Here is a 25662-nt window from a genome sequence, read left to right on the forward strand (position 1 = left end):
GAGATTGTACGCTTTACTGTTTAGTCCTAGCGTCTGGTGCTAGATGAGCATGAGAAGATGGAGAGGAGTAGCTATATTTTGTTGCCTAAAAAATCAAAAGCCTGTTTGTAGGCATTTGAAATATACTTACTTAGTGTCTCTCATTACCTTTGTGGGTTTGTTTTGTGTGCATGTGTGTTGTATAGTAGTTAAATCTCAATGCAAAAAAAAAAATGTTCTAAATTCTCAAAAAAAACATACACAATATTTTTACTACCCTAAAAATGCCATGCTTAGCTAGTAGTGGTAGCTCATGCCTGTAAGTCCATCTTTTTTTTTTGTACCAGGAATCAATTAGAATTTTGCACTTGTCAGGCAGGCATGGTGCCACTGAGCTACATCCCTGGGCCTGTAATCCCAGCATTTTGAGGGGCTTTGGCAGAAGGATCACAAATTCACATTGTCTGGGCCATTTAGCAACTTAGCAAGACCCTATCCCAAAAATAAAAAAAATAAAATAAAACGAGGGGCTAAGGATATAACTCAATGCAAAGGCCCTGGGTTCAGTCCCTGGTACTGGAGGAAAACAAAGGTATAGTCCACCTGTTTACCCATCCCTGCACTCCTCTTAATCCCTGCTTCAAGTTTGTCATTTATGAATGAAGTCACTGTAAATATTTGTGTGCATATTTTTGGATAGATGTAAGTTTTCAACTCATTTAAATAAATACCAAGAAGTGTATGGTAAAACAACATTTAGTTTTGAAAGAAACTACTGGGCTAAAGCCAGGCACAGTGGTACATACTTATAATTTCAGCACTTGGGAGGCTGAGGCAGGAGGATCACTGTGAGTTTGAGGCCAACTTGGGCTATAGAGTGAGTTCAAGGCCAACCTGAATGAGCTACATAATGAGAGCCTGTCTTGAAAAAAAGGAGAAGAAAGGAAGAAGAAGGGGAGAAGGGGAAGGGAAAGCAGGAGCAAGGGGAGGAGAGGAACTAGTGGGTTAGGAATGTAGCTCAGTAGTAGAGAGTCTTCTTTAGCTTGCCCAAGCTGGGTTACATCCCCCCGCAAAACGTTTGTGCCTTAAGATCATGCATGGTGGCACATACCAGGTATTGAGGCTGAGGTGAGAGGATCACTTGACTTGATCTAGGAATTGAAGACCAGCTTGGGTAACATAAAAAGAACATCTGGAAAAAAAAAAGGAAAAGAAACTACCCAAAAGTGTCTGTACCATTGTTTACCCTCAATGAATGAGAGTTCCTATTGTTCCACATCCTTGTCTTTTTTTTTTTTTTTTTTTTTTTTTTTTTTTTTTTTGTGTGTGTGGCACCGGGGACAGGCCACCGAATCGCTGATCTAAATCCCTGGCCCAATGTCAAGGTTTATTGATATCCGTAGTTTGGATGTTAGCCATTTCATTGATGTGTAGTAGTGTCTTATTCCTTTAATTTGCAGGCCCCTGTGACTTAAGATATTCAACATCTTTTTATATGCTTATTTGTCATTTACATATCTAATTTGATAAGATGTCTGTATTTTGCTTTTTGCATTTGTGTTGCTGGGGACTGAAACTAAGGCCCTGTTCATGCTGAGCATATACTCTACCATGGTGGTGCACTTCTAGTCTTATCCATTTTTTAATTGGGCTGCTTGTTTTCTTATTATTAAATTTTTAAAGCTGCCAATAGATATTTCAGTGTTAAAACAGCTTTACTTGGGGCCGGGGATGTAGCTCAGTGGTTTGGTGGCCTGCCTTGCAAGCGCAAGGACCTGAGTTCAATCCCCGGTACCCCCCCAAAAAAAAGAACAGCTTTACTTGAATAAACTCTGTTTGATGGAATAGATTTGTCAATATTTTGGTAAGGATCTTTGACATCCTGAATTTTGAGTTATTTTGACCTCTTTGAATGACTTGGGAAGTGAATTCGGTTATCCTCCTTTTCCTGAAAGACTTTGTGTAATTCTTACATCAAAGTTTGATTAGCTAAACCACCTTGACCAAGAATTTCTGTGGGAAACTTTTTTTCGCCATAATGGGGTTGAACCCATATCACTAAATTGCCCAGAATGATTTTGAATTTTTGATTCTCTTGCTAGTTTCAGCCTCTCAAATAGCTAGGATTAAAGTGTGTGCTCTTAACTTCTGTGGGAAATTTTTTGATAATCTAAAATATATGTTACTGCCAGGCGTGGTGGCACATGCCTGTAATCCCAGTACTCGGAAGGCTGAGGCAGGAGGATTACTGTGAATTCGAGGACAGCCTGGGCTACACAGTGAGTTCCAGGTCAGTGTCAACTACATAGTGAGACCCTGTCTCAAAAAAGAAAAGAAACAAAAATACACGTTATTAGGGCCAGGGATATAGCTCAGTGATGCCTGCCTGGTAAGCACAAGGTCCTGAGTTGGATCTCTGGTACAAAAAAAATACACACACACACACACACACACACACACACACACACACATGTATATGTAAAATTTTCTGTTTATATCTATTTTATCTTTATCCATGAATTTAGGTAAGTCGTGGCTTTTAAGGAATTTTTAAGCCAGGCGTGGTGGCGCACTCCTATAATCCCAGCACTCGGCAGGCCAGGCAGGAGAATTGCTATAAGTTGCGAGACCAGTCTTGGCTACATAGTGAGTTCCAGGTCAGTCTCAACTATATAGTGAGACCCTGTCTCAAAAAAAAAAAATTTAATATTTCATCTAAGCTGTCAATTTAGAGGTACATAAAGTAGTCCATAACATTTCCTTACTATAGGGCTCAGTGGTGCTGCTGCCTACCTTGACAGCACAAGGGCCTGAGTTTGATCCCCAGTACCAAAAATAACAGTGATAATAATATTTCCTTACTCTAGGATTTTTTTTTTTTTTTTTTTATGTACCAGGGATTAAACTCAGGACCTTGTGCTTGCAAGGGAGGTAGCAGAACCACTGAGCTAAATCCCTGGCCCTCCTTACTAGTAGTAATTTTTTTAAAGTTATTTCTGCTATCTTTATTTTCATTTTGGACTTACTTTTATGTTTCTAGATTTGGTGGTAGTGGAAAGGGTAATAGGGATTGAAACCAAGACATGTTAAGCTAGATCTTTAGCCCTTTTTCTGTTTTAATCTGAGACAGAATCTTGCTAACTTGCCTGTGTTGGCCTTAAATTTGTGCTGGCATGTACTACCACATTCACTTTGTTTCTAGCTTTCTTTTTTTCTTTTTCTTTTTGGTACTGGGGATCAAACTTGGGTCCTTATTCTTGCGAGGCAGGTGGTGGAGTTTCTAGTTTTTTAAACTGAGAATCTTAGGTTACTGCTTTCAGACTTTTCTAATATGTATACATCAAGCCATAGACTTTCCTCTAAACTCTTTAGCTGCGCCCAACACATTTTGATGTATTATGTTCATTTTCATTCAGCTTGAAGTATTTCTAATTTGATTTTTTAAGATATTTTTATGATGATTATTTAGTAGTGTGTTAATTTCCAGATATTTAGGTTTTTCTTATTTATTGTTATAGATTCCAAATTTAATCTAAATGTGACCAGAGAATTTAACTTTGCATGATTTCACTGTTTGTTTAAGCCTGCTTTATCGTTCAGCATTTGTCTATTTTGAAGAAAACTTTCTGTGTACTTGAATGTGTTCTGTAGCTGTTGGATGTAGACTTTCATAAATATCAATTTGGTTAAGGAGGTTGATGTGTTGTTGAGATCCTGTGTGTCTTTACTGATATTTTGTCTTGATGTTTGATTAATTTCTGAAGGAATGTTAAATCTCCAAATATTGTGGATTTTCTCTCTTTCCTTTTCTTTTTAGACAGGATCTCACTGTGTGGTTCAGGATGGCCTTAAACTCATAGCAGTCCTCCTGCCTCAGCCTCCCAAGTGCTGAGATTACAGGCATCCACCATAACAGCTGGTTCCTTTCCTTTAATTCTGTCAATTTTTGCTTTATATATTTTGGAGCTCTGGTGTTAGTCATACACGTATTATGGTTATATCTTCTTATCTAATTTACCATTTTTATGAAATGTTCTTTTCATCTCTGATAATACCTTATCTTGAAATCTGTTTTATCTGATATTAATATTTCTGCTTCAGCCTTCTTTGTTTGCCCTTTTCATGGTATATCTTTCCGCATCTGTTTGCTTTTAAGTATTCTATGTCTTTGTATATAAAATATGTCTCTTTTGACAATATGTAGTGGGGTCTTTCTTTTCAATCCAGACAGTATTTTTACTTTGTATTTGTCTCTTCTTATTTTACTACCTCTGTCCTTTCCTGGCTTCTTTTAGATTATTTGAAAATTTTGGGGGAATCCTGTTTTATTTATTGCATTCTTTTTTGTTGTTTTGTTTTAGTTTAATTTTTTTTTGTTTTGTTTGAGACAGGGTCTTGCTATACAGTTCATGCTTGTCTGGAACTAACTCTGTAGCCCAAGGTGGCCTTGAACTCATGGTGATTCTCCTTCTTCAGCCTCCCAAGTGTTGGGATTACAGGTGTGCGCCACCACACCCTGCTATTTATTGCTTTTTTGTGGGGGGTACTAGGGCTCAACTCAGGACCATGCACTTGCAAAGCAGGCGGCAGCACCACTGAGCTAAATCCCTTGGCCCTATTGCATTCTTAGCTATATCTGTTTGCTACTTTTTTCCTAGTGGCTTTGTAGATACATCCTTTACTTTGAAGCCTACTGAAAGTTACTGCAGTACTTCACATGAAATATAGAAGACACGTCCGATATTTACATTTATGTACTGTACTGTCCTTTATTATAATTGTTATGTGGTATATAGTGTATTATGTGATATAGGTTTTTGTTGTTTTATGTTTTTTTCCAGTAGCAGGAATCAAACTCAGGACCTTTGCGCTTTGTCAGTCAGCCGTGGCGCCACTGAGCTACATTCCCAGCCCCTGGGCTAGCTATGTTTTTGGATCTATAATTTGTCTTTCACCAAATTTGGAGTTTTCAAACATTACTGACATTATTTTTTCTGCTCAAGTCTTTTTCTCTTCTCCTTAAATTCTGTTGCATATATATTAGGCTATTTGCTAGTGTCCCTCAAAAATTTAAGGCTTGGGCTGGGGATTTAGCTCAGTGGTGCCGCCACCTGCCTCACAAGCACAGGGACCTAAGTTCAATCTCCAGTACCAAAAAAAAAGAAAAAAATTTTTTTGAGGATTTATAACTTTTTTTCTTTTTTTATAGTTCTTAGCTATATTTCTACCCCTTTTAACTTTTTTTTGTTTCCCCTTTGTTGTTCAGATTAGATAATTTCTGTTATTTTGGCTTTAAATTTACTCATGTCACTGTCATGTCCATTTTCTTTTTTTGTTTTTTGTTTGTTTGAGGCAGGGTCTCATTATGTAATTGAAACTGACCTGGAACTCGCTATGTAGCCCAGGCTGGTCTTGAACTCGCAGCGATCCTCCTGCCTCAGCCTCCCGAGTGCTGGGATTACAGGCGTGCACCACCATGCCCTCCCGGCTATGTCCATTTTCTTTTAAGCCCACCCAATGATATTTTAATTTCAGCTATGATTTCTTTAGTTGTAGAATTTTTTTTTTTTTTAACCAACGATTGAACACAGGATCTTGTGCTTGGGAGACAGGTGCCAGAACCAGTGAGCTAAATCCCAGTGACTCTTTTTTCATAGTCTGTGTCCCTGCTGAAATTTTATTTATTTCAATCATATATTTCTTTATTTCATTGAATAAAGTTCATTGATTATCTTGCTCATTGAGGAGTTAAACTTTTATCTTTTTTCTTGAGATCATATTACATATTACAGTGCCTTTGTATATTGACTTTTTTTTTTTTTTTTTTTTTTTTTTTACTCACTATGGAGTTGAGACTGACCTGGAACTCACTATGTCGCCCAGGCTGGTCTCACAGCGATCCTCCTGCCTCAGCCTCCCTAGTGCTGGGATTATAGACATGTGCTACCATGCCCAGCTATATTGACTAATTGTGAATTTTATCCTGGAATTGTGAGAGTAATGTTGTGGAGGCTCTATATTCTGTGTTATTCCTCCAGAGAAAGTTGATGCTTTTATTTCAGCTGGCAGTTAGGTTGGTTAGATTCAAACTGTATTAGGTCTGACCATCTGTTCTGTTTATTTGTATAATTTTTACATTTAATCTGTGCCTACACAATTCAGAAGTCAGCCAGAAGTTTGGGCATTGTTTTTGTTGTTGTTGTTTGTTTTCTTTTTTGTTTGTTTTTTGGTACTAGGGATCGAACCTGGGCCCTGGGCCCTTGTGTTTATGAGGCAGGTGTGGTGCCACTGAGCTAAATCTTCACTCCAATTTAGGTATTGTTAATGAACAGAATGTGGGTCTTCTTTTCCCCGACCAACTCCTTTCTGGGATTTCCTAGCTTGCTTTCTAGCAACTGTGACTGTTCTGAAATTTGTCCTTTATTTCCTCGGGCTAAAAAGATTATAAGTTTTCCAATAGAGGTTTAGCTGTTCTGTATGGATTCACTAGCTCTGCTCTCCCCTCAGCCTAAAGATTGAAGGGTTAGGAGGGAGCTACCCATTCTAATGCCCTCTGAATGTCAAGGCTCCTCATGAATCTACCTATGTTGGTTTACTCTCTTGTATCTTCAGGTATTTTGTTTTTGTGATTTTGCCCAGTGTTTATCTTTGTTTATCTGAAGGAAATTTAGACCAGCAGGTGCGTATTTATTAGAAGTGAAGCTCCTTCATTGACCAATAAAAATTTGAGCACATTTACATAAGTGCTGTTTCTGTCACTAAAGAATTAAGAGATCTCTGCTTTCTGAACCCATAACACATATCTTTGAATATCTTTAAGGATGTCAGCTCATAAACTGTGTGTGTGGGAGGGCTGGGTGTTATTGAGAATTGAACCCAGGGCCTCACACATACTAAGAAAGCACTCTACAGGGCCAGGGATTTAGCTTAGTGACACTACACCTGCCTCATAAGTGCAAGGTCCTGAGTTTGATCCCTTGTACTGAAAAAGAAAAAACAAAAAACAAAAAAAGGCACTCTACCATACACCTGCAGTCCTAGTTTAACCTAAGCTTAATTATAGTTCAGATTTTTTAATCTAGCTTTGATTCTTTTTAATAGCCTGATTAACACTGTAAATATATTTTACAGTGAACAAAAATTATAGGGAGCAAGTTGTTATTCCATCTTAGGTTTAAAAATAAAACGAGTCTTTTAATTAAATTGGAATTCCCACTATAGCTAATGAACTGATTTTGAAAATGTTTTTTAAAAGAATCCTGGGTCAAGGGACATACTTAGTGGTAGAGTATTTGTCTAGCACACTCAAGGCCCTGGGTTCAATCAAAGGAGAGAGGCAAAGAACTGGGCATGGTGGCACATGCCTGTAATCCCAGCACTCGGAGGCTGAGGCAGGAGGATCACTGTGAATTCAAGACCAGCCTGGGCTACATAGTAAGTTCCAGGTCAGTCTCAACTACATAGTGAGACCCTGTCTCCCCCCACCAAAAAAAAAAGAGAGAGAGAGGGAGGCAAGGTTAGGGAAAGTGGGGAAAAGAAAAAGAAAACTTTCAGTCTTCCAGTAAAAGATGACTTCTCAAGCCTGTAATCCCAGCACTTGAGAGGTAGAGGCATGAGGATTGCTATGAGTTCAAGGCCAGCCTGGACTACACAGTTAGACCCTGTCTAAAAGAACAAAACAAAAAGATGACTTCTCAGGCAGCTGCCTCTCATTTCTGTGAATTCAACTGAGAGCTTTCACACTGAACTACTTCCCCACATATACACTTTTTTAAAAAATTATTGCTTATACAGATTAATGGGTTTTATTTGGGCAGACTTGTACATGAACATAGAATATTTTGGTCACCCCCTCCTTCACTCCTCACCCTATTCCCCAGTTTTACATTTTTGGAATGGGAATTTCAGTGTGTATAAATATTTTGCTCATATCCATCCTCCCATTACCCACCTTTATACCCCTGCCTCTCCTGCTTATTCCCTTCCCTTTGTCTAATAGTAGTTTTAGGCGGTGGCACACTCTGTAATCTCAGCATTTGCGAGGCTGAGGCAAGAGGAGCACCACAAGTCCTACAGTATGCTGACTTTAATTGCTTTTGGTATTTACCAAGGAGTATAGCTGGATCAAATGGTAGCTCTAGTTTTAGGTTTTTGAGGAACCTTAATACTGATTTATTTAGAGACTGTACTAATTTACATTCCCACCAGCAGTATAGATGCTCTTCCTCACATATTCTCACCAGCATTTGTATTTTGCATTCTTTTTTTTGAGACGATGGTTATATCTAATAATTTATTTGATTTAATAATTACAAAATGTTGGGCCGGGGATTTAGCTCAGTGGTTCAGTGGCCTGCCTGGCAAGAGCAAGGACCCAAGTTCAATCCCTGGTACCAAAAAAAAAATTACAAAATGTATGTATGCATGAAAGCATCAGGTGGCATTCCCTAAATATGTGCAATTTTGTCTCAATTAAAAACAAAATAAAGGGCTGGGGATTTAGCTCAGTGGTGCCGCCGTCTGCCTCACAGATGCAGGATCCTAAGTTCAATTCCTGGTACCCCAAAATTAAAAGTAAAAAATAAAATAAATAAAAATTTTAAATAAATAGAGGTGGCGATGACTAGCAGATTCCTAGTAAAGTACAATTTATACAGTTGTCACAATTACAGAAAAAGTTTATACCTAATTTCTTTTGGTTAATTTTATTGGTACATCTTAGATATACACAATGATCACATTCATCATAGGAAATTTGTACCTGTACATTTTATATCTTGATTCTTTTTTTGCTCATCCTTTCCCTTTCCTTCTGATAGCCCTTCTGACTAGGGCGAGGTAGTTTTGATTTGCATTTCCGCCAACCCTTTCTGAGACAGGTTTTGGGTAAGTCACTTTCAGGTCCGGCTTAAACTTTCCATCCTCCTGCCTAGAGTAATGGAATTGCAGGCCTGCACCACCATGCCCTGCTGTCTTAGTCACGTTTGAGTATCTTCTTTTTTTTTTTTTTTTTTTTGGTACCGGGGATTGAACTCAGGTCCTTGCGCTTGCAAGGCAGGCCACCGAACCGCTGAGCTAAAATCCCTGGCCCTGAGTATCTTCTTAATGAATTACCTTGTCATGTTCCTTGCCTTGTTTTTGGTTTGGTTTGTCTTTAGCAGTGCTGGGGATGAAACTAACTGCATGCTAGGCAAGCACTCTCTAACTGACCTGCATCCTCTGACCAACTCATTTTTATTGGAAAATGCTTAGTTTATTTTAAAGGCCTTTATAGCAGGGAATACAATTCTTATTTTTTTTTCTATTCATTCATTCATTCATTCATTTATTCATTCATTCATTCTTCAGCACTGGGAAATTAACCCAGGGTCTTGCACATGGTAGGCAAGTTCTTTGCTGCTGAGCTACATCCCCATCCCTTTTTCATTTTGAGACAGGGTCTTGCTGAATTGCTCCCACTGGACTCAAATTTGCAACCCTCCTTCAGCCGATCAAGTAGCTGAGATAGCAGATTTGTGCTGCCGTGCTCAGCTTCAAGTCATTTATATAAAAAATACTTTATGTAATTTGTCACCTTTATGATCTGTGGAATTTTCACAAGTATAAATTATTTTTGACTTTGTGTAGTCAAATCTTTCTATTTTCTTTAGATTTTAGGCTTAGAAAAGTCTTTCTAACCTCAAATGAATAATTGTATTTTCTTATTTATTTTACTTCTGAAAAATTATTATGAATTATTTTACCTGGAATTTATTTTGCTGTACAATATGAGGCAAAAACTAACTTAATTTTTTCAAAATATTTTATAAATAATCTTATCATCTGTTGGATAATTTAGTCTGTTTCCATTTACTAAAAGTTAAGCTTTACCATACATAAATATGTATGTACTGTTTAAGTGTATATAGATGCATTCTTAGAATCTCTTCTGAGGCTTTTTAAAATGTATGTCTATGGGGCTGGGGATTTAGCTCAGTGGTTCCGGTGCCTGCCTCACAAGCACAAGGACCTGAGTTCAATCCCTGGTACCAAAAAAAAAAAAAAATTGTATGTCTGTTCTTCAAACAGAACCTTGTTTTAATTCTTTATATTTGTAATGTTTTAGTGCTAGTAATGTGAGTTTCCATATAACCTTTTTTTAAAATATTTTATTGCACTATAGCTTTGGCTTTTCGCATTACTTAGACTTTGTAGAAATTTTAAACCAATTTTAAATTCCCTGACCCCCCCTCCCATTTGTGGTATTTCAACTGAAATTGCATTCGTGTTATAAATTTCCCTGGAAACGATTTGATATTGTTATAAGATTTTCTACATCTCTACATATCTATTCATATTTGTCTTAGTTACTTTCCCGCTGAAATAAAATATTCAACACCCACAAGTTTAATGAGTAGAGGTTTATTTTGGCTCATAGTTTGTAAAGGTTTCAGTCTATAGTCGGATAGTCCCAAGGCAGGGCAGCATTACAGAGGGGCATAGCAAAGGAGAAACAGCTCTATGGTGTGGCAAGCAGGAAGCAGTAGGCGTTCAAGGGAGAAGGGGGGCTATTTTTATATCCAGGTCATGGCCACCGTGACCCACCTCCTCTTCCCACCCCTTCACCTCCCAACATCACACCCAGCTATACACTCAGCACTGGACTAATCCATTATCACACACAAACGATCCAGTATCACATACCTATGATCCATTCACCTCCCAAAAGCCCCACCTATGAGCATAGGAGACTTTTGAGGGATATCAAGATAAAAGCTGTAACAATAATTTGTCTCACATTTTTTCTTTCTCCCCATCCCTCCTTCTTCCTCCTGCTCCTCCTTCCTCCTTCTTCCTCTTTCCTCTTTTTCCTTCGTCCTTCCTCCTCCTCTTCCTCTCTCTCTCTCTCTCTCTCTCTCTCTCTGCTGCTCTCCCTTTCCTCCTCCTTTTTCTTCTTTTCCTTCTTTCTGTGGTACTAGGGATTGACCATAGGTACTCAACCACTGAGCTACACTCCCAGCCTTTATTATTTTTTATTTTGAGATGGAGTCTTGCGAAAGCTGGACAGACTGGCCTTTAATTTGACATCCTCTGACCTCAGCCTCCTGAATTCCTGGGATGACTGGCACATTCCACTGTGCCTAACTGCATCAATTTTCTTACTATAATAAGAAATTTTTTTAACTTTCTAAGTAATATTTGGGGAAAGTTAACTTGTTTTTAACTAGCTGTCGTATCAATAATAAAGGCAGAACTAGAAAAAGGTGTCAAATTTCTGTTTGCTGAGCTAGAGGTGTAGCTCAGTGGTAGAGCACATGCCTAGAAAATGCAAGGCCCTGGCTTGAATTCCTGCAAAAAGAAAAGTTTGTAACCTGAACTACTGTAGGCTGAGATGCCTTTATAGGTGTTTTGTCCATTCAACAAATATTTATTAGTGGTAGGAAAGAAAATCTATTCGCTAGATCAGTGATAATCTTTTAAAGCTTTCGGTAATAACTAACGGCCCACTGCAGCACATGTGCCATAGGTAAACCACCACTCTCCTACATGCTGTTCTAAATGATAGAAATGAGAACAGTAAATAAAAATGATTTACTAGATTTGTAATCCAAGCTACTCAGGAAGATGGGACAGGAAGGATACAAGTTTGAGGCCAGCCTGAGAGACTTTGTAAGATTTTTATTTCAAAATAAAAAATAAAAATTATTGATGCTGTAGCTCAATAGAAAAGTGTTTGTCTAGGGCCAGGGATTTAGCTCAGTGGTTCCGGTGCCTGCCTCAGAAGCACGAAGGCCTGAGTTCAATCCCCGGTACCAAAAAAAAAAAAAAGTGTTTGCTTAGCATTCATGATAGCCCAAGATTCAGTCGTCATTGCCTAAAACAACAACAAAAAAACACTCTGACAACAACTTTTTTAAACATTCCATTTGAGGGATAATAAGGAGGCAAATAACTGAAAACAAAACCAGGTGTCACACACCTGAATTTCAGCACTCTGAAAGGCTGAGGCGGGAGGATCCTAAGTGTGAGTCTAGCCTGGGCAATTTAGCCAAGGTCTTGTCTTTAAAAAATAAAAATAAAAAAAAGTGGGACATGGTGGCATGCCTATAATCCCAGTACTTGTTTGGCTGAGGCAAGAGGATCACCATGAGTTTGAGACCAGCCTGAGCTACATAGTGAATTCAAGCCCAGCCTGGACTACATAGTGAGAGCCTGTCTTGAAAAAGCAAAAAATAAATAAATACATTTTTTAGAAGGTTGAATGTCTGAGTAACAAACAGCTGGTAAAAATCTTTTTCCCACACTATGGGTTGTTTCTCCACTCTGTTGGTGGTTTCTCTTGCTGTGCAAAAGCTTTTTAATAAGATGAGATCCAGTTGTTAATTCTTGTGATAGTTACTGTGTGATTGGGATTTTGTTCATAAAATCTTTGCCTACACCAGTGTCTTCAAGAGTTCTACCTAATCCATCCTCCAGCAGATTTAGTGTTTCTGTTTTAATATTTAGATCTTTAATCCATTTTGATTTTAGTTCAGTGCAGAGTAAAAGCTCTGAGGCTAGTTTTAATATTTAGCAAGTGGAAACCCAGTTTTTCCAACACCATTTTATTGAAGAGTCTATCTTTTTTCCAGTGTCAGTGTTTGTCTCCTTTTTCAAACATAAGGTGGCAGAGTATGTCTGGAGTTTTTTCTGCATCTTTTAATCTGTTCCATTGATCCTCAGGTCTGGTCTTTTTGTCAGTACCATGCTGTTTTTATCATAGTATTTTTGTAGTATAATTTTAAGTCAGGGATTGTGATGACCCCTGCCTTGCCTTTGTTGCCTAGAATTGCCTTTGCTATTCTAGGTCTCTTCTGGTTCCAAATGAATTTTAGGATTAGTTTCCTGTAATTCTGTGAAATGTGCTGCTGGAATTTTTATCGTGATTGCATTAAATATGTATGACAATTTTGGGTCAGACAAAGGACTATTATGTAGAATGTATAAAGAACTAAAAAAATCAGAGCCCTCAAATAAATATCTAGTCCAAAAATGAGCATCTGAAATGAATAGACACTTCTCAGATGAAGAAGTAGAAACAGCAAATAAATGTATAAAAAATGTTCACTGGGACTGGTGCTCCTTTACTGGGGGCCAGGGATTTGGCTCAGTGGTTCTGCCACCTGCCTTGCAAGCACAAGGGCCCAGTTTGATCCCCAGTACCAACAAAACAAAACAAAACAATGTTCAACATCACTGGTCATTCTTGAGATGCAAATTAAAACAATGCTAAGATTCCATCTCACTCCAGAAAGAATGCCTCTTATCAAGAAATCAACCAGTAACAAATGCTGGCAGGGCTGTGGGGAAAGAGGAACCCTTCTCCACTTTGGTGGAAGTGCAGACTGGTGTAACCTCTGTGGAAATCAGTGTGGAGAATCCTCAAAAAACTAAACGTCCTAGGGCCGGGGATTTAGCTCAGTGGTTCAGTGGCCTTGCAAGTGCAAGGACCCAAGTTCAATCCCCGGTACCAAAAAAAAACAAAAAACCAAAAAACTAAAATTCTCGTTATCTTCCCAAAATAAAGGCATCATACCACAGTGATGTATGTATATCCATGTTTATAGCATCACAGCTTGTAGTAGCTAACTCTTGGAAACAGCCCAATTGCCCATTAATCAATGAATGGATAAAGAAAATGTGACTTTTTAATACAATGATTTTTTTAATACTGTACCATAAAGAAAGATAAACTTGAGACATTTATAGCTAAGTGGATGCACTTCGAGGCCGTGCTCTCCTAAGTGAAATAAATCAGATGTATAAATACCACATTGTTTCCCTGATGTGAGACAATGAAAGTGTAAATGAGGACCAAAATGTATAATTTATATTGTGAAATAGGAAGAAAATGTTCAAATGAGTAGGGGAACTAGGGAGGGTGGCGGGGAAAAGGAAGGAATAGGAAGGTAAAAAATGAGAAAAGAAGGGAAAAATGCTTTTGCACATAAGGTAGGGAAGAAGGCTTGAAGGGAGGGTAGGAAAATGAGCAAAAATAAGAATCAAGATATACTGTGTACAGGTACAAATTCCCTATGATGAATGTGATCATTATGCATACCTAAAATGTACCAATAAACTTAATTAATTGAAGCTAATAAAAAAAGAAAGAAAAAGAAAAAGATGGAACATAGCCCAGTGTGAAGACCCTGAGTCAATCCCCACTACTGAAAAAACAAAAAGTATCAGCTGATGATAGTAAATGCTAAGAAAAATAAAGCCCAGTAAAGGGAGAGTATGTGTCTGGGTTAGAGTGAATGCTCATTTTTACAAATCTTCTGGGAAATAACTGGCAAGACTGAGCACTGAATAGGGATCCGATGAAAGTTAGAGGGTAAACCAGGCAGTCCAACAGCATGAGCTATTTGGCATGATTGAAGAATGAGTAGCCAGTTTGACCAGAGAGAAATAAGTGGAGACTGAGTGGAAGATGACAGAAAGGGAAATAAGCCCTGGTAGGGCCTTGATTTTCTTTTTTTTTTTGAGTGACATAGGAATCCTCTGGAGGGATTTTGAGCAAAGGTGTTACATATTCCAGTTTACATCTTAAGACATTACTCTGGGGGCTGGAGATTTAGCTCAGTGGTTCTGCTGCCTACCTTGCAAGTGCAAGGACCCTAGTTCAATTCCTAGTACCAAAAAAAAAAAAAAAAAAAAAAGACATTACTCTGGTATAGTGTTGGTACTGGATTGAATGGGAGGTAGATGTGGACATAAGTATACAGCTATGCAAGGCTCAGGGAAAGAAAATAACATTTTATACTAGGGTGGTACTGTGAAAATGGTTTTGGAACAGGGTAGTTAAATCTAGGGCCTCTTACATACTAGGTAGGTGTTCTGCCATTGATCTACACCGCAGCCCAGGTTTTCTAGTGCTTCTGTCAAGTTTTTAGCCAGAATTAAGATGTATAATAAATAACTACTAATAGCATAAGGCTTGACAAAGGTATATAGTACCACAGTCATATGAAACATTGCCATCACTTCTTGTTTCAGTTTTGTTAACTTACCTAGAAAATCTTTTCTTTAAAAATCTTTACTTATTAAAATATTTTAGCAGGTAGGGGATTTAGCTCAGTGGCGCCAAGCCTGCCTCACAGGCACAAGGTCCTGAGTTCGATCCCCAGTACCACAACAATAAAAAAAAATTTTTATCTAACTAAAAGTTAAAAATATATCATAATAGCCACCTTCTCTCTCTCTCTCTCACACACACACACACACACAGATTTCTCTTTTAATTTTTGTTTGCAGTGCCAGGAATCAAATCCAGAGCCTTATACATTCAAGGCAAATGAGGTGCATTCCCAGCCCTCATTTATAGTTCTATTTGTATGCTCTCTGTTCTGCAGCTGCTTTTTTTTTTTTTTTTTTAATTAGGGATTGAACACGGGACCTTATGCTTGCGAGGCAGGCAGCGGAACCACTGAGCTAAATCCCCAGTCCTCTCTGTTCTGTATGCTTACATTTATAACAATATGCAACTTAATTTTTCAAAAACTAGCTTTTAATTTATTACCTCTTTTGTAGTTCATTAATTTTTATCTTGTTTTCATTTTTTTATTCCTGTTTTTTCCTACTTGTTTTGAATCTTATGTGGTCATTTGTTTTCTGTATAAGCATTATGGCTTTGAATATGTCATAGCTAATATTTTGACCACATGAATTTTGTAATTCATTCAAATTTGTACTCTTCTAATAATCATTTTCTAAATAATCTTAATCTGTGATTTTTTTCTGTTTGATTCTAAAATTTTTTGGGAAATTTTTGGTTTTTTTTTTATCTTATTGAGTTTATTGGTACTTTTTTGGTACTTTTAAAATATACAGCACAGTTACATTCATCATTGGGATCTTGTACCTTTACATGACAGATCTTGGTTCTCATTTTTTCCCCTTACCCCTGCCCTCCTTTCACCCCCTCTACCTCCCCTATTTACAAAGACTATTTTGTTCTGTTTTAAAGATAGGATTTCTTATACTTTTATTCTACTTTGGGGGATTTTTAAACAATTTATGACCTAATACTTAATCATTTTTTTGTTTGATGGATTTTGAAAAGGCATGTATTTTATAAACTGTGTATGGTGGCTCGTGCCTATCATCCCAGTACTCTGGAAGACTGAGCCAGGAGGATTGCAAGTTTGAGCCCAGCCTGGGCAACTTAGCAATTTAGTGTGATTCTGTTTCCCAAAAAAAAGAAGAAAAGAAAGAAGGGGTGGGGATATAACCCAGTGCAACCCTTGGTTCAGTTCCTAGTTAGCCCCTCTTCCCCCAAAAAAGTATATTTTGTAGTATTTAAAATTCAAAATATAGCTATTAGACCATCCTTATTAATTACAACATTCTTTTTTTTTCTTTTCTTTTTTTTTTTTGGTACTGGGGAGCGAACACAGGTCCCTGCACTTGCAAGGCAAGAGGTGGAACCACTGAGCTAGATCCCTGGCCCCATTACAACATTCTTATGGCCTGTATTACTGTCTTAACCTATAGTAGGGGAATGTTGAATGAAGAGGTGTTAGTCTACTACTACAGTTACAATTTTGCCATTTTCTTTTTGTATTTCAGGGGTTTTTCTGTATATTTCATTCTTTTCTTTTCTTTTTGGTACCAGGAATCAAACTCAGGTCCTTGCATTTGCAAAGCAGGCTCTGTGCTGCTGAGCTACATCCCCAGCCCTACATTTCATTCTTTTTATTTGTACCCAGTATCAAACTTGGGACCTTGTGCTTGTGAGGAAGGTGGCAGCACCACTGAGCTAAATCCCCAGCCCCTACATTTCATTTTTGACTTCTGTCACCCTTGGGTTTTTGTTTTGTGTTTTGCCTTTGCCTAACAGATTTTTTCCTGTCCCTCTTTTTTTTAAATTTGTTTTAGATGTCTCTTCTAAATAATAAAAAATTAGAGGTGATGGACTAGGGATTTAGCTCAGTGGCACCACGCCTACATTGCAAGTGCAAGGTCCTGAGCTCGATTCCTGGTACTGCAAAAGAAAAAAAAATTAGAGGTGAAATTCATCTGACAATCATTTAAAGAATATAATTTGGGGGCTGGCGATTTAGCTCAGTGGTTCTGCTGCCTGCCTTGCAAGTGCTGCAAGGACTTGAGTTTGATCCCTGGTACCAAAACAAAACAAAACAAAAACCAATTAAAGAATATAATTTGGGAGGCAGGTGTAGTGGTGCATGCCTATAATCCCAGCTTTTAGAAAGCTAAGGTGGGAAGACTGCCATGAGGTCAAGGCCAAGCTAACTACATAGCAAAACCCTGTCTCACAAAACAAATAAATAAATAAATTGGTTTAATGTCTGTCGCCACAGAAAAATTTTGTGGGATTACACACACCTGTAATTCCAGTCCTCAATAGTCTAAGGCAGGAAGGTCACTGTAAATTTGAGGCCAGCCTAAACTGCATAACAAGAACCTGTCTCAAAAATAAATAAATAAATAATTTAAAAATCAGACAAGTAGAATGTAGAATATTCATAATATACCACTTCTGTATGTGTTACATTTTAATTCCACTCATTTAGTTTTATTTTAGTTGTGTTTTAGTTTTGATTTTGGTTTTTGGTTTTTTTGAAGTAAGATCTCCCTGTGTAGTTCAAGCTGGGGTTTTTTTGTTTTGTTTTGTTTTGTTTTTTTCTGTACCGGGGATCAAACTCAGGTCCTTGCACTTGCGAATCAGGCTGTTTTTGAACTCACTATGTAGCCCAGGCTGGCCTCAAACTTAGGATCCTCCTTTCTTAGTCTTCTGAATGTTGCAGTTAACAGACATGCACCACCATGCCCAGCTTTAGTTTCAATTATTTTAAACAAAATACTTTCTCTGTGCTTATCAACTAAAAGTATTAAAAGTATTAAACAAGATATAATAGTCTCTTTCTGCAAGAAATAGAAAATCCCAAGGTAATTTAAGATAGAAATACATTTTCCTATCAAATGCCCAGGTTCTCTGGTTTATCCCTTTTGATGTATGGGAGGAACCAGGGCACTTTTCTGCTTTGTTGCTCTGCTGTAGATAGCTTTTATTTTCAAGTACTCCCCAAGATCTGAGATGGCTTTTGGAATGCCAACTATGAAATCTGTAGAGTAGCCTGTGAGAAGAAACAAAGAACATAATTTGTGGGGTGTGGGGGGGATATGGTACCTGGGATCGAACTTAGGACCTTGTGCTTGCGAGGTGAGTGGCGGCACCACTGGGCTAAACCCCCAGCCCTAAATTTAGTTTTGTGTTGTTTTGTTTGTTTGTTTAAGAATGTAATTTTTATTAAGAGAGAAAAAGCCAGGCATTGTGATACACACCTGTAATCCCAGCTTTTAGGAAGCTGAGATAGTAAAATTGCAAGTTTGAGGCTAGTCTGGACTACATAGTGAGTTCACAGTCAGTCTGAACTACATAGCAAGAGCCTATCTCAGAAAAAAAAAGGAAGTCTCCAGTATGACAGTATTTAATCTTCATACTAACCCACTTTAGCCAAACGTGGTGATGCACAGCTATAATCCCAACTACTTGGGAGGCAGGATGATTGCGAATTCAAGCCCAGCCTGGGCAATTTAGTGAGACTCTGAAAAGTAAAAATTAAAAAGGCTAAGCTGGGTGTGGTGGTGCACTCTTGTAATCCCAGCACTTGGGAGGCTGAGGCAGGAGGATCACTGTGAGTTCGAGACCAGCCTGGGCTACATAGTGAGTTCCAGGTCAGTCTCAACTACATAGTGAGACCCTGTCTCAAAATGCACCCCCCTAAAAATTAAAAAGGCTTGAGATGTAGCTTAGTGATAAGAGTGTCTCTGAGTTTGACCCTTGGTGCTGCCCCCCAAAAAATATTTTACAATTGATTTGTTAGAATTAAGATGTAAGCACACTTCATTAATATGTCTCTTAATGATCTTGTGATGTTCAATGGGTTCCCTACCTCTCCCTTTTTTTATGCCATTTATTTGTTGAAGGTACTTTTGTTTTTTGTTTTTTTACAATCTTCTTGATTATTTATTAATACCTTATTCTACCTGAGTACATAATTAAGGAATCTTTTTTCATCCTGAAGGAAAAAGGTATGTTACCTTTCTAAGTCTTTGTTTATCTGAACTTGACTTCTTTTGCCTTACTAAGTGAATGGATACTAAAATTGGGGCAAAAATAAAAATCTGAAGCCAGTTATATTTGTATGGGATGTTTATTTAAAATGCTTATAGGGTTCTGTTGTATTTTGTTTTGTTTTCACTGTTCTTGGTGATTAAATACTAGACCAGATATGTCTGTGTCAAATATCTAATAGATGTAGGTGTGCTTTCATTCCATGCCAGAGACAAGCATTACTAACTGATCGTGGTACTCTTTCGAATTAAAGACAAATGAAGCTCACGTTCATTCCTTCAAGAAATGAAACAAAAAAAAAAATGAAACAGACAGGCCAGGTATTTAGCTTAGTGGTTCTGCCGCCTGCCTTGTAAGCTCAAGGTCCCGAGTTTGATCCTCAGTACCAAAAACAAAACAAACAAAAAAACAAGAAATAAAACAGAATAAAAGAAAAAAATGCCTTATTAATGAAGGTGACAATTTCCAGTTAAATAAATGTTTTAGCATGAATATTCAGATTTTAAATCAGTCTTTCACATAGAAAATTTTCCTTTTCCTCTTTTTTCGTCTGTAAAAAAATTACTGCCCTTTTCCTATTTTTTTTCCTTGTGGTGTTTGGGGTCATTTGTCAGTCTTAATCTTTCTGGAGTAGCTTACAAAGCTACATTTTTTTTAATGTCACACTTTTGGGGTTTTTCCATTATTTTCATCTCCATTTTTTATTCTGCTATAGAAGAGGCTTTTGCATGATGTTTCACAAATCCAGTTTTCTCTTCCATTTAACTGCTGCTTATTACATTCCCCATAAGTTTTTCCTGATTGTTTTTCTCCATATGACTGCCTAATCTAGGTTGAAATTCAGTTACTCTGATTTTTAATTTTTAAAATTGTTTTTTGGGGGGTACTGGGGATCAAACTCAGGACCTTGTGCTTGAGAGGCAGGTGTGGTTCCACTGAGCTAAATCCCCACCTGATTTTTAATTTTTTCCTGAGATTTAATTTTTTACTTTATAAAGTAATGTATGCTAGTCTTATGTTTAAACTCACTGGTTTAATTGGTTGGTTGGTTGAGATGAAATCTCACTATGTTGCCCAGGTTATCCTCAAACTTCTGAACTCAAGTGATCCTCTTTCCTCAGCCTTCTAGGTAACTAGGACTATAGACACACACACACTGTCATGCATGCAGAGTTTCTTCATTTAATTTTTATGTATAGTTATGTTCATTTTACTGCCACCCAGATCAAGATCAGAATATTTCTGACATCTCAACGAGCTCCTTTATGCCCCATCTTATAGTATTCTCCACTATAGAAGTAATTGTTGCTCCAGCCTCATTCACTATTACTTAATTTTATGTGTTTTTAAACTGTGTATAAATGAAATCATAGAATATATATCTTTAAGATGTATCTGACTTCTTTTCTTCAACACACTCAATAAGACATGCATCCATGGCCGGGGATTTAGCTCAGTGGTGCCACGTCTTCCTTGCAAGTGCAAGGTCTTGAGTTCAATCCCCAGTACCACAAAAAAAAAAAAAAAAGAGGGAGAGATTCATCTATGTTGTTGCGTGTAAAAGTAGTTCATTCTTTATTGCTGTGTAATATTTTATTTTATTATGAGTATACAACTTTTATTCTCCTCTTGACAAATGTTTCACAGTTTAGATTATTGTGAATGGAGCTTCCAAGAACATTTTCATGTATCTCTTTTGGTGGGCCTCTTCTCTTCTCTTTATGATATATCCTAAGGAGTGAGACTGTTAAGTTATTAGGTATATTGAACCTTAGTATATATTGGCAAAAAGATTTTCAGAGTGGTTATAGCAATATTCACGACTGACTCCAGTACGTAGGAGTTTTAGTTATATGTCTTTTCAACCTTAGTTCTAATTTTGGTTTTGATTTTTTTGGGGGAGGTACCAGGGATCAAACTCAGGACCTTGTACTTGCCAGGCAGGTGCTGTGCCACTGAGCTACATCCCAGCCCTTGAGTTTGATTATATATTTTTGAGTCTATTTCTAGATTTCTAGATTTTGTTCCAGCAATGTATTTACCTATCCTTGTATCATTACTATTAAATCTTACTGAATATTTAAATGTTTCCAGAGTTTTCACCTATATTCTCAATGACTTTTCTAGAGAGATGTTTGCAGATGGCTTACCTTGGTACCCTTCTGTTCACCTAAAATGCCTTTTTTACGTGTTAGATGAAATTTTTTCAGCCATTTTGAGGCAAGTCTATACTTCTGAGGGTTTAGATGGCTCTTAAGATTTTCAGGTGCAGAGGGCAAAAAGGAACTTTGAAAATCTTTGTTGTGGTTAAACTCTTTCAGAGAAGAGAGGAAACTAGCACAAGATACAACTTTGGCAAGTAGCTAAACCCTATTTTACTAGCGTATACCAGGTTTCTCAACTTGGTGTATTCATGGAGTTTTGTTTTTTGTTTGGTTTTTGGTTTTTTTTTTTTGCCTTTATCAGAAGCCATTTTCAGCTTTGTCTTCCTTCTACCTCCTCTGGCCACCCTCATTAATTGTAAGCCAGCAGTCTAGAAGTGTTACCTGCTGTGCTTTCCATCAGCCCTTCTAATTGCTTCACCGACCAACCTTGGCTCTTGTCCCAGTTGTTCCAATATAAGGGTTTTATAAGTGGGGTACTGCTGCTAAGGTTGCATCTGCGGTTTTCTCAGGCCTAGAGAGGCTAGAACATCAGTTGTCCTTTTCTTCATTCCAGTTCAGGTCTTGCAGAAAATTCTTCAGTTTCTAGTATGTGACTTTTTTCTTCAGTCATTTCAATAAAAAACTGGAAGGATAGATGAAATAGAAGTATGTAAGGCCAGGGATTTAGCTCAGTGGTTCCACCACCTGCCTTGCAAGCACAAGGACTGGAGTTCCATCCCCTGTACCAAAAAAAAAGTACGTGTATTTAAAGCCATTCTAATTACAGGTCATTGCTAGTTTTTTTAAAAATCTGATTTCAAACCTTTAAAGTTATGTACTTTGAAGATTATTGTTATTTTTAAGGTGAGCATCGTATTTAGAATGTGTTTGGGTTTGTTACTTCATAACAAATAGTTTTTCCCTACTCTCATGTGACGCTCAAGAGGAAACAATCTAGTGATTTGCATTGGGTGTCAATTTTGCAGTTTCACACCCTCCACAGCCTGTATTTGAGTGGGGACCATGGCCCAAAGGCCCAGTAAGAAAGGTGAAGACAATAACAGATACCCAGAATGAAGTAAGAGTGGTTGTTTTGATACTCATTGGTTCCAGATGATCTGTTTCTGTGCCTTTATTTGATAAGAATGCCACATGACTATCTTGGCAGCTGTGTAGAGAAACTGACCCTGGGTTTAGGAATAACTAGGGAACTATTTGAGAATTGTGTGCCCTTGTCGAGCCAGAGCCATTTCTCAAGCCAGTTGTCAAAGGCCTCTGTGGAGAACAGAGACTATTTTCTGTATTCTTTGTAACTCTAGTGCAGATCATATTGCTTAGAAATTAGTACATAAATAAGAGTATACATTTAGAAGCTTGGGCTCACTCACTATACCTGAATTTTTTGTTTATTGCTTTGCTTTTTTTTTTTTTTTTTTTTGACAGGGTTTCAGACTGACCTGGAACTCACTATGTAGCTCAGGCTGGTCTCAAACTCACAGTGATCCTCCTGCCTCAGCCTCCCGAGTGCTGGGATTACAGGCATGCGTCACCACACCCAGCTTTTGCTTTTTAATATAACTAAAAATAAGTTTATTTTCAACTCTAGTGAACAAAAAGCACAGAAATTTTTTCAATTTCTATATAGCAGTGCAAATATAAGGACTTAGAACAGACCTCTTATTGACATTTTTTTAAAGAAAAGCAGTACTAGGAAATTTAACTAGGGCTGGGCATGGTGGCACATGCCTGTAATCACAGCACTTGAGAGGCAGAGGCAGGAGGCTATTTGCAAGTTTGAGGCCAGCCTAGGCTACCCTAGTGAGTTCAAGGCTAGTCTGAACAACATGGAAAAAAAAAAAAAAAGAAAGAAAGAAAGAAAATTTAATTAGGAAGACCCTAAGCTTCAATTGTAAAGATACCTCCTTTCTCCCAGAACCAGGCTTCAACAAAGTTCAGCCGGGGATTTAGCTTAGTGGTTTGGTGGCCTGCCTTGTAAGCGCAAGGATTTGAGTTCAATCCCCGGTACCAAAAAAAAAAAGTTCATAGGTACCATTATGGAGTAGAAGTGGGTAAATCACAGCTAAAGACATTAGCACTTCTATTAAAAATTTAAATAACAGGCAGGCAGACATATAGAAATTCGTAAATATGTATTTGGTGCCAACTAAACCACAGAGAAGATACTGTATTTGTGGTTCAGAAAAGTTTAAATATTTGTGGTGATACTTAAAATTCAACATAAAACTCTCATCTGTGATGGAAGCTTTCCAGAAACTTCATGGAGGGCATGCAAACTGCATAAAGTCTCAAAGGTTTCTCCTCATTGGGCTGGGCTGGAGAAGCTGATTTTCCTTCCTTCATACCACACAGCTGCCACTGTGTGGATTCCCTGTAGCTCCAGTTAGGCACACATAAAACCCATTCAAAGGCCTTGTCTGCTTTGTGGCTTACTCCTTCAGGTCTGTTCAAATGTCGTCTCATTTAAGAGCCTTTCCTTTCCATTTTACATGAAATAGCAGTACTCTTTTACCCTGTTATTCTGTCCATCTTACCCTTCTTTAATTTTTTTAGCAAGTTACTTCTCATTTATTGATGGTATTAAGGGTAGGAAAAGAAGGAAAAAGAAGTAGCTCTGCAGACCAAATGTGGGCATTTAAGTAGGAAAAGAAGTCCATGCTGCAAAGTGGGCTAGTGAAAAGGCACAAGTACCCACTCCTTTATTTTTCTTTTTTCACAGTTCTCCCTACCACTTTCTGCTCTGTGAGAACAAGAACATTGTTTTATTTATTGCTGTATTCCTGTTACCTTGAATAGGGCCTGCCATACCATAGCAGGTGCTTATTAGTTATTGATTAAATGTGTTTAGTGGAATACCTTAAGATGCTTGGGAAGTAAAGTCTAAGGAGAAAAGAGTTACATCCTACCGCATTTATATGAGAGAATTTCAGACACTGAGATCAGCCTGAAACATCTCAAATATCTTTGTGTTTTGTGGCAGCTGTATATGATCCCTCAGAAGGGGATGGGGACTGGAGGTGATGCATACGCCTTCAGATACACAAGGCATCTCTTGCCATAGCACCTGTCTTACATATCAAGATAAAGCAGTTTAATTTTTACAATAAAAAATGTTGCAGTATTTGTTTCTGACCTTTGAATTTATTTAAGACCCTCCTGATATTGATTGCTCTGGTGCAGGAGCTCTTCCTGGCTATCATGTAGACTGGACCATATACATACATTTGTCATATACTTTTGTTATATATAAATGTAGTCCTTCCTGTCCAGCCTTTTGTCATTTGAGACTCCCTGCTGATAAATCTATTGTTGACTACCTCCATGCCTATTGGATGTGAGCATGACTGATACAACTGAGTACATCTTCAGGGGTTTTCTCCTATCTGCTTTTCTTTGCCACCTTTACTAGGTCTTCTTTTCAGTCCTTCCAACACAGAAAAGTTTGTTGCAGTGAAAATATTTGGATTTTTGGGTCTGCTTCAGAACCTCATTTTTGATCACCATCCTTAGCATTTGGTATGAAATGTGCTTCACAAATAATATTGATGATTTCTACAGCTCTCTATTAAATATGTATATTATGGATGTGTGTGTGTATATATATATATATATATATATGTACATATGTATATAGCACAGTGTATCAATACTTATATAAATATATTTGTAAAAAATAAGAGTTGGGTATGGTGCCCAAAATTCCAGTTAATTGGGAAGTTGAAGGCGGGACACCTAGTGACTTTAGTGAGAGCCTACCTCAAAATTTACCAATGAAAGGAGTTATATGTAGGGCTGGGGATTTAGCTCAGTGGTGCCACTTCCTGCCTTGCAAATGCAAGGTCCCGAGTTTGATCCCCAGTACCCCCCCAAAAAAAAGGGTTTTATATATAGCTCATTGGTACAGTATCTGTGGCTTTAATGCCCAAGTACCACCAAAAAAATAAAATAAGGGTCAGCGATTTAGCTTACTGGTACCTCTTGCCTGCCTCAAAAGCACAAGGTCCTGAGATAGATCCCTGGTCCTGCCCCCAAAAAAGGGTCAAAAAAATATCATAGAGCTCATAGTTAATCACAAATTGTAGTATCAGCATAAATATCTCAAGTACACCAGAAACTGACCACCAGGTTGGGGAATAGAGTCTAGAAAACAGAAATAGGAAGATTTTTTTTTTTTAATCATGTACCATGTTATTAAACTGCACATTTCTATACAGCTTTACCTTGGCATAGTACTTGAAGCTAAGATATCATCTTTTCATGAGTGTCTCCAAGAAAGATGAGATGCTCTCATTGAGCTTGTACTGCTTCGTCAGCAGCAAAAGTAGCTTTAGGCCAGAGATGTAGTGGCACTGTGCCTGTGTGGCAAGCACAAAGTCCTGAGTTCGATCCCAGTATTGCCAAAAG

The 25662-nt window shown here is 37.8% G+C and overlaps 1 protein-coding gene across 2 annotated transcripts in view; it reads left to right on the forward strand.

Moving 5' to 3' along the window:
• The window catches only part of Smg6 (SMG6 nonsense mediated mRNA decay factor), a 234931-nt gene that overhangs the window by 168846 nt on the left and 40423 nt on the right, over positions 1 to 25662 (forward strand). The gene's annotated exons all lie outside the window — the stretch shown is intronic.

Source organism: Fukomys damarensis, unplaced genomic scaffold, assembly GCF_012274545.1.
Source record: "Fukomys damarensis isolate Sample0158 unplaced genomic scaffold, DMR_v1.0_HiC HiC_scaffold_13, whole genome shotgun sequence".
NCBI lineage: Eukaryota > Metazoa > Chordata > Mammalia > Rodentia > Bathyergidae > Fukomys > Fukomys damarensis.